Raw genomic sequence first — 15,274 nt, forward strand, 5'->3', positions numbered from 1 at the left:
GTTGCTCATCGTTATTCACAACTTCACTCATTGTGATCAACACGATAATGAAAGTCTCATACCCCTCATTATCCTTAACCCTACATTCTCCTATTAATGTAGTCAAATGCCCATCCTAGAGCATTTTTAACTTAAACCACTTGAACAATGAGGATATCCACTCCCCATTAAAGTTCAAACGCTCAATCTTGAGCATTTTCTGAAAAGAAGGTTAACCACCTTCCAAGGTTCATGAAAAAATAGTGTTCATGTCTTTAAAGAGTCCCTCCCCCTAAAGACATAGTGGTAACTTCTATCATTGCACCAACAATGAATTGGAATCCCTAAACCTTTAGGAACCCCAAATTTAGAAGTTTTGAGGTTCAAAAATTCAATATTGAAATCAACCTCAACCTAAACTTCAATTTAGTCTTCCTTAACCAATCCATCCTTGTTTTCAATATAAAAACACTCTTTTTATGTATACACATGTATTTTGAAGGGTTAGGAATTGTTACCTAGACTAAAATAGGTTCAAAATGCTGAAAATAAGCTTTCCCAGCCAAAATCAGCATCTTCGATCGATTGGAGTTAGGTTCCAATCGATTGAACCCTGCTGAATCGATCCGCTGATCGATTCAGTCTTCTTGGAACGATCGGATGATCGATCCAACGAGCTTCTACTCGCGAGAAATGCCTTCTCAATCGATCGGCTGATCGATTGAGGCACTCCAATCGATCCACTGATCGATTGAAGGCCTGAAATTGTTGAAATTCAATTTCAGCCAATTTCAGAAACCCCTAGAAAATTCTACAAATTTTAAAAAATCGTAAAAATTTGTGTAGATATTATTTAGGGTATAATTTATCATGGAAAAATAGTTTTCTATGAAAATACATCATATTTTCAAAGATTGACATAAACTTGAGAACTTACAAAAACTTTAGTGTTTTCTTCAAGTTTGTGTCTAACTATTCAATGGTGATTACTATCAAAAGATAGCCTTCACCAAGGTTTTCCAAAATCATTTTAAAAACATTTTCAAAACCAATATCCCACCATATTCCTTGGGCTTAATGCACATGACTTGTACATTAGCTTTCCCAATGATGGGAAAACACATAACTATGTGTTTTGATGAATTTAAAACTCAAAAGAATGCACTAAATCAACATCTTGAGTTTTGTTCATCATCATTACATCTCACTTGTATCTAATATGTACTAAAACACATATAAGTCATCTTATAGGTCTTTGTGAGATGTAAAATTTAGTTTTGCCCTAATCTAGGGATCATGCATATCTATCTAGGCATTTTGTGGATATTGAACATCCACCTAGGATGTCACTTGTTGACTTGTTGATTAATGTCATTTGCCCTTAATTTTAAGGAAATGAACATAATGCATGATAATGTTATAGCATACATCAAAATGAAATAGCTTTCAAAAGAAAGATTCCTATAACTACATGATGTGTAAGATATCAGAAAATTAAATAATAAATATTATTGGACGGAAAAATTTATTGGATTTTTTCAAAATTTTTAGATATTTTTCGGGATTTAGACGGAGTCTGTATGACCTGTTTTGAGGGGATGGATTTGGGGTACAGTAGAGGCTTGTTTGGAATACCCATTTAAGTTGGGAGTTAATTAAGAGGTTAACTTAGGATTTAATTAAGTTGACCTAAGTATTTAATTAAAAACCTTAATCCCTAAATTTCCCATCTTCTTCTCCCGAAGCCATTCTCGCGCGACATCCTTTTCCCCCGACTCCTCTCCCTCACGATCCAGTTTCATCGCCAGTTGCCGGGCATCAACGCCGACCGCCGGTAACGGTCTTCTCCAGGGGGCCTTAGCCGACCCTTTAGGTCGATGGTGTTGCAATTCCTTTTCCTCTCCTCTCCGATTCTTCCCATGCTGTTGCGCCATCGTCGTTGGCATCGCGATCGCATCGACGCATCGCCGACCGAGCTTCCTGCTTCCCTCTCTCGCTCGTGCCGCTGCGAATCGTCGACCCACGGGACGCCGGAGCCTTTCTTGGAGCGGTGCCCTAGCATTCCTACCGATTCCCTTTGTCTTGGATCGGCATGATGTGGTCGGGGAAGAAGCTGCGAATCTGGATTTGTGGTGAGTAATACTATGCATTGGTCGATCTTACCTCTGTTGGGATGTTGAGATTCATAGTGTGTCAGATTGTTATAGCTCCGACGAGGATTGGACCACTGGGGGCTATTTGTAGCCATCAGATTCTTCCTTCCGGCCATCTTTCTACCGCTAGGGGTAGTGTGGGACTCTCTTCTTGCTTCGACGTGAAGCTCTCGGCCAGACATCAGAGATCGATTCAGGGGTAAGTTGCTTGTTTGGATGATTATACATCAGTAATTAGAACTAATGCTCAGCTGTGGATGTTCCGATTTTGTTTTAGGGTATTGATCTTTATGTAGTGTTGATTAGGGATTCTTGTTGGTGGCAGAGGTTACGTTTGGTCGCGGCAGCAAGCATATTTTCGACTTTGGATTAACCACGGTGCATCCGAATTTGGGTAAGTGGTTAGATAAAGGAATGTGGAGTGTGATTTAGGGTTTAATTCTTGGTTATGGATGTATGGAAGGTGAATGAAGATGCTTGAGTTAAAGGGGGAGATCCATTTCTGCGCAGCTGCTACTGGTTCTTTCATCGAGTGGCTGCAGATTCAGTTTGGGTAAGTTGTGTTATGGATTTATTATGTTAAGATTGGATTAAGTTGTATTGGATATTGGATTTATGCTAGGTGTTGATTTTGGGCATCTATTTGTGCTGGACCAGCTGTAAATGGGTGGAGAAGCTCCATTTTTCTCCACAGCAAACTTTGGATTTCTTCATCAAAGGGTGTGGATTTTGTTGTGGATCAAGGTGAGCTAACTATGGAGTTTTGGTTACATTTATGTGATAGATGGATGATTGGATTTGATTAGTGTATATTGATTTTAGAAGAGGATCATGATTAAATTGATTAACTCATGAGTAGGATTGAAGTGAAGGATGGTGGATTTAGTTAAACCTAATTGGATTAAGGAATTAGGTTAATCATTTCGATTAAGGCTTCCCTAATTAGATTTGGGAGTTTATTTAGCTATTTGCTACCTATGTAATTAGCTAAGTATATTATGTGATCACAGGATTTTATTTCGAGGCGAGCGTCTCGACGGGGGATTGGTTTATCTGACACGGTCGACAGATAAAGGCGGGTATTTCTCCCTTGACTCTATGTAGATTTTATTGAGCTTAGTGCATGGTTTTATGTGATGGATTAGGCTACTTTTCCTTATATCGTATTTGTTGGTTGCCTTCCTGCTTGATCCTTATGCTTGATCTTTGAGATGTCCTAGTTATATCATATGCAGTCTCTACTCTTGATTTCTACTCTGCTGGGATTACGCGTGTAGAGTATGTATAGTGGGGATTGTCGAGTTGTTGGGTTTATCATGCTGATTTATGCATATAATGTTGATTGTATGTTGCTTGGTATGTTTTTTAGGAGTCATCGTGTTGACCCTACATTTGCATGTTGTATATACACACGTGTTTGGTTATGTATTTTTAGAGGAGTTGTGTTGATTGTATGTTTATGGTTTATACACGTGTCTGATGTGGTTATTATTGGAGGATACATGTTGATTGTACTTACGTTCGGTGCCTATGTGTCTAGTGGATTATTGGAGATTTTTGGTTGATTATACGCGTATAGTTGTGTATATGTGTTTGGTGGGATACGTGGTGGTATCATGACGATTATACTCTTGTTGGAGGTATTTTTTGAGGTTTGGAGTTATTGCATGGATGATGATTATATATATATATATCATGTTCATCATTCATTGCATCTGATGACCATTGTCTCCCTTGTGGTGAGAGAGTCATCAGTTGGTTTGGTTTAGCACCGCACACTCGGCCACTCATGGGTAGTGGTAGTTGGAGCAGTTGCTGCTAGTCCTGTCGTGCCACCCGGTCACGAGGTTTAGTGAGATCCGGCGTTGTGAGCAGTCAGGGACCCTGATGCTATTTAGCTAGATAGCTATTAGCGGACTGTCCGCCTCGACCACTATATAGTGGGCTGGAGGGTAGTACAGTCGTCACAGACCCAAGCCTCTCGGCCATACAGGGGTCGTGGTGTCTGGAGAGGTGGCGGGGGTGACCATGGAGCATGCATACGCAGTTATTATTCTTGCATTTGATGCGCGGTGCATCTGCATTTGCATACATGCCTAGTAGTTACTAGTTGCATGTGATTGTCGTTGTTGCACTTGTTTGAGATATGATTGTTGCACTTGGTTGCCATGTTGCATACATGTCATTTATTTTACATGTATATGCAGTCGTACTTATATTGCACAGGTGTCACGGGTATATCTGTTGCAGATCCGGTGAGTTTACTGATCATTGTACCATGGGTCGATTCCAGATTGGGTATGTATCTGTCATTATGTTAGTTGTGCTTTGTACAGTTTATATGTCAGGTTATTATGTCAGGTATGTTCAGATGCATTGATTATGATAGTATGATCATGTTCATATTCCCTACTGAGACTGTATACTTGTGATCTCCATATTGTTTATAGTCCATGCACTATCTTTTCTATTACCCATTGAGTTACCTATACTCACCACCGCATATATACATGTATGTTTTCAGGTAGCTTGTAGATGGTTGGTGTCGCTCGGAGTATCCTGTCTGCCGGGTCCTACGTCACATCCGAAGATCGTGATTGTTTTCTTTTGTATATTCTTTTCTTATTTTGGCATTGTATTTGTGTATAGCCGTGTGGCTATCTTATGGTTTTGGTGTTGTATTTGTTGTATAAGCCTAGCCGGCTAGCAGTGTGTTGATTGTGTTGTATTGGGCTTTCCGTTTTCGTTTTTCCGCTGTGTTGGTTTTTAGTACAGCCGTGTGGGCTGTTTTATATATAACTGCGTGGTTGTGATTGTTTCATTCCAGCCGTGTGGGCTGTTATTATAATTGCGTGGTTGTGTATATAAATATTCCAGCCGCATGTGGCTAATGTATATTTTGTTTGTAGTGATGCTTCATATTGTCACCCGTACAGGGGAGATGCTGCCGGATTTTTGTCTGGCAGAGACTCTTTTGGGGCGTGACAATTTTTGGTATCAGAGCGAGTACGATGCCTGCTTTGTTTTTGTTTTAGATTTTCGAGATTTTATCTGATACCAATTTAGTGGTATCAGAGCAGGTACGATGCCTGTTATTCGTGTTTTCGGATTTCGTGTTTTGGTTTCTCTTGATGTGACTTTTCTGGTTTTGGGACCAGGCAGCAGCAGGACATCTTCGGAGCTATAGGAGGTATGTTTGCATATTGTTAGCATACATTTCTGTTGGTGTATGTATTGTTGCCCATGATAGTTAGTTATGACATGTGTTAGTACTCTTTGGTTAGTACATGTGTATTTGTTTGTAGCATGCATTGCATGTGTTGGGTCAATCACTGATCACGGTTGACCCTAATGGAGATCAAGGTTATACAGTCTCAAGGGGTTTCTCATATCATACTACCAGTAGTTTTTAGTGTCTGTTACTACTAGTTGGTTGAGAGTCAGAGTCACATACCAGTCTTTATTATCATTAGCTGGGTAGTGGACGATATCTGTATACTCATGTTGACTCAGTTAGTAGAGTACCGATTTACTCCGGTTTAGGATTGGGGTTACCTGTTTGACTTGTGCAGTGGGATTTGACTTATTACCCTTGTTGACTTGGGTAGTTGTGTATCATTTACCTTAGTTTGATTAGCGGAGGATTGATATACTCTTGTTGGATCATAAAATAGTTGATCGATTTGTTTATGTTGATCCGATCAGTAGGAGATCAACTTACTCTATTATTTGAGATTCTTATCTTTGGGATACTTGTGCTTGGTTAGATATTTTGGGAGACATACTTGAGTACATGACTTGTACCGTCATGGGGAGGACTGGGTTAGCCGTATACCATTCTGGGCTTGGTCAGCCTGTAGAGGGTTGTCGTACCCTATTCCATGGGGACTTTGACCATGGACTGTTTGTACCTGATAGGTTGACTTAGAAGGTACATGCGGATAGGATACCTCTGTTGAAGTGGGAAAGGTGTAAGGCTACATGCTTAACACTTATGAGATGGATCCATTACTAGGGTGTATGAGTTGGAGAGCACATTTGGATATATGATTTGTACTGACATGAGAGAGTTGAAGTTAGCTACTTAACCTTTACGTGACCCGGTACCACGTGAAGGAAGAAGCAGGGAATGCTTTTTGGAGATTAGGTCATCACTTAGTGATTTCCTTGAGGTGTTTGGAGAGAGAGTAGTTCTCTACTTCTTTCGTCAGCACGATGGATTTTAAGGAATGACTAGTAGACTCGTCTAACGTTGCTCCATGGGAGATCCTGACTCATAGAGCTATCGGATGTAGTTAGATATGTTTGATGTACCTAGTGATCTACGACCTGTAATGATACGGAGGTAGTGGTATTAGTTGAGTAATACCTAGAAGTTCCGATTATAACTAGGTATGATTTCAGATGATGATCTTTGAGGGGTAGAGCGTCGATTGACGGATATTTTGATCAGCTATTTAGTTGTAGCAATCCTCTATCATTATGTTCATTGCTCGATACTGGAGGTTTCTGAACCTCAGGGTGGAGCAATCACAGTATGATGGGATACAAGACAATGATTAGACGATTCAGCTAACATTGTCTCTATCAGGTAGCTCAAGACCTTGCCCACGTGATCATTATACTAGGTCTTGTAGGTTATATTTCAGATTGGAGGGTTCGACCTTTTTATCAGCATTTATCGATGGACATATATAGGATGATTATGAGGGTAGTGGAGATACTCTCTTGATAGGTAGACTCTTAGTCAGGAGATTGTGTGACCCTTTGACTTTGGATTGATATTCTTTTACTATGGATATTTGATTATCTGAAAGGATGAGATGATGAGATTTGATAGACTTTTGGGATACATTTAGTTGTTGGCAGTAGGTGTTGACGGTTGGATGTTTTCCTTTTTCTCTATCTTTGTGTAGGAGACTATCTGGTATGATTGATTGATGTTGAGGACGATTTTGATTGATGGATATTGTGAGATCAGGTGTGGTGATATGTTGTCTTTTGATGATATATTATTTGGCGTTGATAGCGACATGGAGTGTAGTGTGTTTGTGATATATATGGATTTATGGATTTAGTGATTTGTAGTTGGTGATTAGGCTACATTCTTGTTGTCGGGGACCTTATGAGTGAGTAAACCTGTTGTACGTACATTATGAGTCCTTGGTGTTACCATTTAGGCATACCGTGCTAAATGTTTTCATGGACTCAGTGTACTTGGTATTCTTAGGGTGTTTAGATCAGTTTTCATTGTCTCCATTGATGATGATATTGTGATTTATTCCTGATCCGAGGTGGATCACGTTCACTATCTTCGCATAGTTCTAGAGATGCTTCGATGGGAACATCTACAGGTGACGTTGAGTAGTGCGTATTTTGATTGTCTTCTGCGAGGTTTTGGGACACGTTGTGTTTAGTAGAGGATATCGGTGGATCCACAGGAGATAGAGGTTGTTATCGGTTGGGAGTAGGCGTAGTCTATACCGGAGGTTCGCTGTTCGTCTGGCTGGATATTACTAGAGATTGATTGAGGGTTTTCTCCAGCATTTATGCAGTTGACCGGATTGTCTAGGAAGAGTATGGAATTTTCCTGGATAGATGTTTGCGAGATTAGTTTAGATAACTGCACCGTCTTAGTTATGTTTTCTAGTGTGGACGGATTTGTACTCTACACAGATGTATTGTACCTCGGATTTAGTGCAGTTTCGACATAGCATGAGCGGAGTAGTCTCGTGCCAGTAGTTAGAATTCTCGTGTAATGAGAATTGGATTCTTTATTTCCATGGGAGATTATGCGTATTTTCGAGTCACTTCTTATCCGAGAGGAGTTACTATAGGGAACACATTGATCTGGATTTGCGATACATTCGGGTGACATATGATGCATTGAGACATTGGAGCACTCTTATTGGTGGAACGGTATGAAGAATGACATCGTGGATTTTGTAGCTTGATGTTTAGTGTATCAGCGAGGCTGAACATCGGAGACCATCAGGATTATTTTCAGGATTATTATGTTATGGGATTGTCTCCATTGATTTGGATACTATAGTGGAGTTGGGAGCATATTATGATGGATTTTGTTATGGGATTATCCAGGACATGGAGAGGATATAATAGTTTGGGTAATCATTGTTGGATGATGACTTAGCTTTCTAGCTATCGATTTGTAGGATAGATTCTTTTGGATTGAGTAGTAGGATTATACTCTAGAGGGATTACCGGACTGGATGAGGTATCTCTGAGTATTGTTTTGGATGGAGATCAGTGATTTTGTGTCATGGTTTTGATTAGGGTTACAGCAGACTTTAGATTAGGAGTTTCACTTTAGTATAGATTTTTATCTCAAACTGATGGATAGTTTGAGCGCTCTATACATGTATTGGAGGATTTATTGATAGTGGATTATGGATTTTGGGGTAGTTGGATCATCACGGTTGGTGATTTGTTCATGATACTTAGATGGAGTGGTATATGAGTATATTGCTTGGTGGTTACCCTTGGGTATGGATCCTTGAATTGACCAGTAAATTTGGGGACCAAATTTTTATTGGTGGGGGAGAATGTAAGATATCAGAAAATTAAATAATAAATATTATTGGACGGAAAAATTTATTGAATTTTTTCAAAATTTTTAGATATTTTTCGGGATTTAAACGGAGTCTGTATGACCTGTTTTGAGGGGATGGATTTGGGGTACAGTAGAGGCTTGTTTGGAATACCCATTTAAGTTGGGAGTTAATTAAGAGGTTAACTTAGGATTTAATTAAGTTGACCTAAGTATTTAATTAAAAACCTTAATCCCTAAATTTCCCATCTTCTTCTCCCGAAGCCATTCTCGCGCGACATCCTTTTCCCCCGACTCCTCTCCCTCACGATCCAGTTTCATCGCCAGTTGCCGGGCATCAACGCCGACCGCCGGTAACGGTCTTCTCCAGGGGGCCTTAGCCGACCCTTTAGGTCGATGGTGTTGCAATTCCTTTTCCTCTCCTCTCCGATTCTTCCCATGCTGTTGCGCCATCGTCGTTGGCATCGCGATCGCATCGACGCATCGCCGACCGAGCTTCCTGCTTCCCTCTCTCGCTCGTGCCGCTGCGAATCGTCGACCCACGGGACGCCGGAGCCTTTCTTGGAGCGGTGCCCTAGCATTCCTACCGATTCCCTTTGTCTTGGATCGGCATGATGTGGTCGGGGAAGAAGCTGCGAATCTGGATTTGTGGTGAGTAATACTATGCATTGGTCGATCTTACCTCTGTTGGGATGTTGAGATTCATAGTGTGTCAGATTGTTATAGCTCCGACGAGGATTGGACCACTGGGGGCTATTTGTAGCCATCAGATTCTTCCTTCCGGCCATCTTTCTACCGCTAGGGGTAGTGTGGGACTCTCTTCTTGCTTCGACGTGAAGCTCTCGGCCAGACATCAGAGATCGATTCAGGGGTAAGTTGCTTGTTTGGATGATTATACATCAGTAATTAGAACTAATGCTCAGCTGTGGATGTTCCGATTTTGTTTTAGGGTATTGATCTTTATGTAGTGTTGATTAGGGATTCTTGTTAGTGGCAGAGGTTACGTTTGGTCGCGGCAGCAAGCATATTTTCGACTTTGGATTAACCACGGTGCATCCGAATTTGGGTAAGTGGTTAGATAAAGGAATGTGGAGTGTGATTTAGGGTTTAATTCTTGGTTATGGATGTATGGAAGGTGAATGAAGATGCTTGAGTTAAAGGGGGAGATCCATTTCTGCGCAGCTGCTACTGGTTCTTTCATCGAGTGGCTGCAGATTCAGTTTGGGTAAGTTGTGTTATGGATTTATTATGTTAAGATTGGATTAAGTTGTATTGGATATTGGATTTATGCTAGGTGTTGATTTTGGGCATCTATTTGTGCTGGACCAGCTGTAAATGGGTGGAGAAGCTCCATTTTTCTCCACAGCAAACTTTGGATTTCTTCATCAAAGGGTGTGGATTTTGTTGTGGATCAAGGTGAGCTAACTATGGAGTTTTGGTTACATTTATGTGATAGATGGATGATTGGATTTGATTAGTGTATATTGATTTTAGAAGAGGATCATGATTAAATTGATTAACTCATGAGTAGGATTGAAGTGAAGGATGGTGGATTTAGTTAAACCTAATTGGATTAAGGAATTAGGTTAATCATTTCGATTAAGGCTTCCCTAATTAGATTTGGGAGTTTATTTAGCTATTTGCTACCTATGTAATTAGCTAAGTATATTATGTGATCACAGGATTTTATTTCGAGGCGAGTGTCTCGACGGGGGATTGGTTTATCTGACACGGTCGACAGATAAAGGCGGGTATTTCTCCCTTGACTCTATGTAGATTTTATTGAGCTTAGTGCATGGTTTTATGTGATGGATTAGGCTACTTTTCCTTATATCGTATTTGTTGGTTGCCTTCCTGCTTGATCCTTATGCTTGATCTTTGAGATGTCCTAGTTATATCATATGCAGTCTCTACTCTTGATTTCTACTCTGCTGGGATTACGCGTGTAGAGTATGTATAGTGGGGATTGTCGAGTTGTTGGGTTTATCATGCTGATTTATGCATATAATGTTGATTGTATGTAGCTTGGTATGTTTTTTAGGAGTCATCGTGTTGACCCTACATTTGCATGTTGTATATACACACGTGTTTGGTTATGTATTTTAGAGAAGTTGTGTTGATTGTATGTTTATGGTTTATACACGTGTCTGATGTGGTTATTATTGGAGGATACATGTTGATTGTACTTACGTTCGGTGCCTATGTGTCTAGTGGATTATTGGAGATTTTTGGTTGATTATACGCGTATAGTTGTGTATATGTGTTTGGTGGGATACGTGGTGGTATCATGACGATTATACTCTTGTTGGAGGTATTTTTTGAGGTTTGGAGTTATTGCATGGATGATGATTATATATATATATATCATGTTCATCATTCATTGCATCTGATGACCATTGTCTCCCTTGTGGTGAGAGAGTCATCAGTTGGTTTGGTTTAGCACCGCACACTCGGCCACTCATGGGTAGTGGTAGTTGGAGCAGTTGCTGCTAGTCCTGTCGTGCCACCCGGTCACGAGGTTTAGTGAGATCCGGCGTTGTGAGCAGTCAGGGACCCTGATGCTATGTAGTTAGATAGCTACTAGCGGACTGTCCGCCTCGACCACTATATAGTGGGCTGGAGGGTAGTACAGTCGTCACAGACCCAAGCCTCTCGGCCATACAGGGGTCGTGGTGTCTAGAGAGGTGGCGGGGGTGACCATGGAGCATGCATACGCAGTTATTATTCTTGCATTTGATGCGCGGTGCATCTGCATTTGCATACATGCCTAGTAGATACTAGTTGCATGTGATTGTCGTTGTTGCACTTGATTGAGATATGATTGTTGCATTTGGTTGTCATGCTGCATACATGTCATTTATTTTACATGTATATGCAGTCGTACTTATATTGCACAGGTGTCACGGGTATATCTGTTGCAGATCCGGTGAGTTTACTGATCATTGTACCATGTGTCGATTCCAGATTGGGTTTGTATCTGTCATTATGTTAGTTGTGCTTTGTACAGTTTATATGTCAGTTATTATGTCGGTATGTTCGGATGCATTGATTATGATAGTATGATCATGTTCATATTCCCTACTGAGACTGTATACTTGTGATCTCCATATTGTTTATAGTCCATGCACTATCTTTTCTATTACCCGCTGAGTTACCTATACTCACCACCGCATATATACATGTATGTTTTCAGGTAGCCTGTAGATGGTTGGTGTCGCTCGGAGTATCCTGTCTGCCGGGTCCTACGTCACATCCGAAGATCGTGATTGTTTTCTTTTGTATATTCTTTTCTTATTTTTGGCATTGTATTTGTGTATAGCCGTGTGGCTATCTTATGGTTTTGGTGTTGTATTTGTTGTATAAGCCTAGCCGGCTAGCAGTGTGTTGATTGTGTTGTATTGGGCTTTCCGTTTTCGTTTTTCCGCTGTGTTGGTTTTTAGTACAGCCGTGTGGGCTGTTTTATATATAACTGCGTGGTTGTGATTGTTTCATTCCAGCCGTGTGGGCTGTTATTATAACTGCGTGGTTGTGTATATAAATATTCCAGCCGCATGTGACTGATGTATTTTGCTTGTAGTGATACTTCAGATTGTCACCGGTACAGGGGAGGTTCTGCCGGATTTTTGGTCTGACAGGAACTCCTTTGGGGGCGTGACATGATGTATGCATGACATGACATGGTATTTTTATATTTTTCATAGTAAGTCATGAATGCAAAATACAAAACTAAATATGATGTCATGGCATATAGTGAGCAAACAATCATGGCAAGGTTTAGCATAAATAAAATACCTAGATTATCTATCTAAGTGTCCTTAAACCTTAGCTAAGTTAAAACTTAACCCTAGATTGCCCTCTAAATGCTCCAAGAAAATGTCAAAGCCTAAATTGGCATTTCTAGTTCTATTGATTAACTTATGCCAATTGAAATTAAGCTTATTCCTCAAATGTTGGCATATTTCGTTCTTCCACAAGAGTAGCACTTTAAATTAAGGCTTAGATTGGCCTTAAATTTCCTAAGAACATACCAAAATCCCAACTTGGTAGTTCTTATGATTTTCCCAATTTGTGTCACTTAAAATATCGTCCAATTTATAAAATTGTGACACATTTTACTCTTCCCAAGAGTAAACATAAATCCATTTCATTTTCAAAGGTTAATAATAACCTTGAAAATGCTCCTTGAGTGTCAATTTCTTCAAAGTTGGGTTAACTACCCTTCTTCTTAGAGTTGACACTCTCTAACCCATCTATGGGTTAGAGAAAATGCTCCTAGGAACCCAACACCTATTGGTGCTCCTTGGATGCTCTAGGTATTCACTAGAGATAACTTCCCTAGATACCTTCCTAGTGACCTTGTTTGGCTTCTTAGAATCCTTGGTCACTTTTTCTAGGTCAATCCTAGGGATAGCCTCCCTTGTGACCTTGTTAGTGACTTTCTTAGACTTCTTAGAAGTCTTAGTCACATTTGTTGTTGCAAAGATACTTCTAGGGATGACTTCCCTTGTATCCTTGACTTGACTTCTAGACTTAGGGTGGGTTCCATAGCCATATGGAACCCTATGGTAAGTAGGTACATCCTTTTTGATTTTAGGTTTGTATCCCAAACCTCTATGGCCCTTGGATGACCCTTGTTGTCCTAAACCTAGATTTTGCTCATTTTGCCCTTTAAGGATATTTTTCATCCTTTTTAGGGTCTTTTCTAGTTTGTCAAATCTTGACCTCAAGACTTGATTTTCCATCACTAAGTCCTTAGTTTTTGGTTTTCCATTAAATCCATGAGCATTTTTGTTTCTAGGCTTGTAGCTAAAATCCTTAGAGTTCTTGCCTAGACTTTTACCTACATTCCTAGCCCTAGGTGTAGTGGTTTTAGCATGATACCCTACATGATTTTCTTTAATTTTATCATGCCTCCTATTTTCATGGTAAATAGCATTAAAATGATATAAGTTAGAACTATCATGCTTTTTACCATAATTTAAAGGAGTAGGCTCAATAAAAGATACCTTCTTTTTTACCTTGAAGGCTCCCCCTTGAGTTAAGCTTCCTCCAAGAGCCTTGACCACCTTCTTCTTCCCCTTAGGGAATTGACTTCGGTAATGCCCCTTTTGATTGCAAGAGAAACATACAATGTGCTCCTTGCTCTTCTTTGTATTGGGGATGGTCTCCTTGGGCTTCTCTTTGCCCTTTTGTGTCACTTGGCCCTTCTTCTTTGCCAATTTAAGGCATTTACTTTTGTAATGCCTTTGTTCCCTACATTCAAAGCATATGATATAATTTTTATTATTAATTGAAATTGTTATACCTTTGCTTGTAGGGGTGGCATCTTCTCCTTTTGATCCGGAGGTAGAAGCTTCCTCTTGATCCGAAGATGATACTCCTCCAATAGATTTGACTTGATTCGTGGAGGTGGAAGCTTCTTCATCCTCTTCTTCTCTTGACCCGGATGTGGAGGATTCTTCTTGCTCTTGATCCGGTATCAATGAAGATTGCTCCCCCTCAATCCTAGAGGTGGAGGCTTCACTTTCATCTTCATCCTCTTGTACATGAAACAAGGAATATACTCCTTCCTTGCTCTTTTGATTGCTCTCCTTTGAGGATGAAACTTCTTCTTAGACTTCTTCTTCGGAAGTTGAACATCTCTCAACTTCGGAGTCCTCCTCTCGGTCTTGCTCCAATGAGTCGCCCTCTTTAGATTTTTCTTGGCTTGGTACAGTGGAGGAGATCTCATGAGTCTTTGCCAATTTGCTCCATAGCTCCTTGGCATCTTCAAACTCTCCATTTTGCTTCAAAATGTGACTAGGCAATAGATTGACCAAAAGCTTGGTCACTTTTTCATTGGCCTCACATCTTTGGATTTGTTCTTGGCTCCATTTGCTCTTTTTGAGAATTTTTCCCTTTGAATTTCTTGGAGCCTCGAAGCCTTCCATAAGAGGAAACCATTGCTCTATCTCCATCATCAAGAAATTTTTTATTCTTGATCTCCAAGAATCGAAGCGTGTCATTGTGAATGGTGGAGCCACCCTTGTGTCAAATCCAAGTCCATCTTGGAATTGCATCTTGAAGTTGAGCCTTTTGGTGAAGTCTTCGACTTGTAGAATTTTCTTCAACTTTTTCACCCTCTAGCTTTGCTTGTTTTGTTTGCCCCTTCCGGCGATGATTCCGGTGAAGAGCGACCTCGCTCTGATACCACTTGTTGGGACCGAAAAGTAGCTAGAGGGGGGAGGTGAATAGCTCGTCGCGTGCTTCGTGGTTGGCGTTGCTTGTTTCTTCAAAGATGTGCAGCGGAAATATACAAGAAACAAAATACAACGCTAACAAATGGATTTTACTTGGTATCCACCTCACAAGAGGTGACTAATCCAAGGATCCACACACTCACGCACCCTCCACTATGAAACACACTCCTCTATGGTAACTACCGAAGGCGGAGAAGCCTTTACAAACTCTCAATACAACAAGAAAGGAAAGGATATGAAATATAAGCAAAAGCTTACAATAAACACTAACCCTAACTTCTCTTCTTGCTTTTGATCCGCCTCTTGACTTGGAAGAATCTTCAATAACTGGCGAT

The 15,274-nt window shown here is 40.3% G+C and overlaps 3 long non-coding RNA genes across 4 annotated transcripts; all 3 read left to right on the forward strand.

The window, feature by feature from the left end:
- The first annotated feature begins 2,073 nt into the window (after positions 1–2,073).
- Positions 2,074–2,626, forward strand: LOC122021733. 2 transcript variants are annotated; one of them, XR_006122623.1, is made up of 4 exons: positions 2,074–2,111; positions 2,177–2,331; positions 2,458–2,526; positions 2,596–2,626. It is a non-coding gene; the product is annotated as an uncharacterized LOC122021733 (long non-coding RNA). The 2 variants fall into 2 exon arrangements; XR_006122622.1 differs by having other exon boundaries at positions 2,439–2,526; positions 2,596–2,625.
- Positions 2,627–9,313: 6,687 nt separating this feature from the next.
- LOC122021845 lies at positions 9,314–9,866 on the forward strand. The gene is made up of 4 exons (XR_006122657.1): positions 9,314–9,351; positions 9,417–9,571; positions 9,698–9,766; positions 9,836–9,866. It is a non-coding gene; the product is annotated as an uncharacterized LOC122021845 (long non-coding RNA).
- A 21-nt stretch (positions 9,867–9,887) lies between these two features.
- LOC122018865 lies at positions 9,888–11,951 on the forward strand. The gene is made up of 3 exons (XR_006121934.1): positions 9,888–9,925; positions 9,995–10,116; positions 11,894–11,951. It is a non-coding gene; the product is annotated as an uncharacterized LOC122018865 (long non-coding RNA).
- The last annotated feature ends 3,323 nt before the right edge of the window (positions 11,952–15,274 follow it).

The sequence above is a fragment of the Zingiber officinale genome, chromosome 9A (assembly GCF_018446385.1).
Source record: "Zingiber officinale cultivar Zhangliang chromosome 9A, Zo_v1.1, whole genome shotgun sequence".
NCBI classification, from domain to species: domain Eukaryota; kingdom Viridiplantae; phylum Streptophyta; class Magnoliopsida; order Zingiberales; family Zingiberaceae; genus Zingiber; species Zingiber officinale.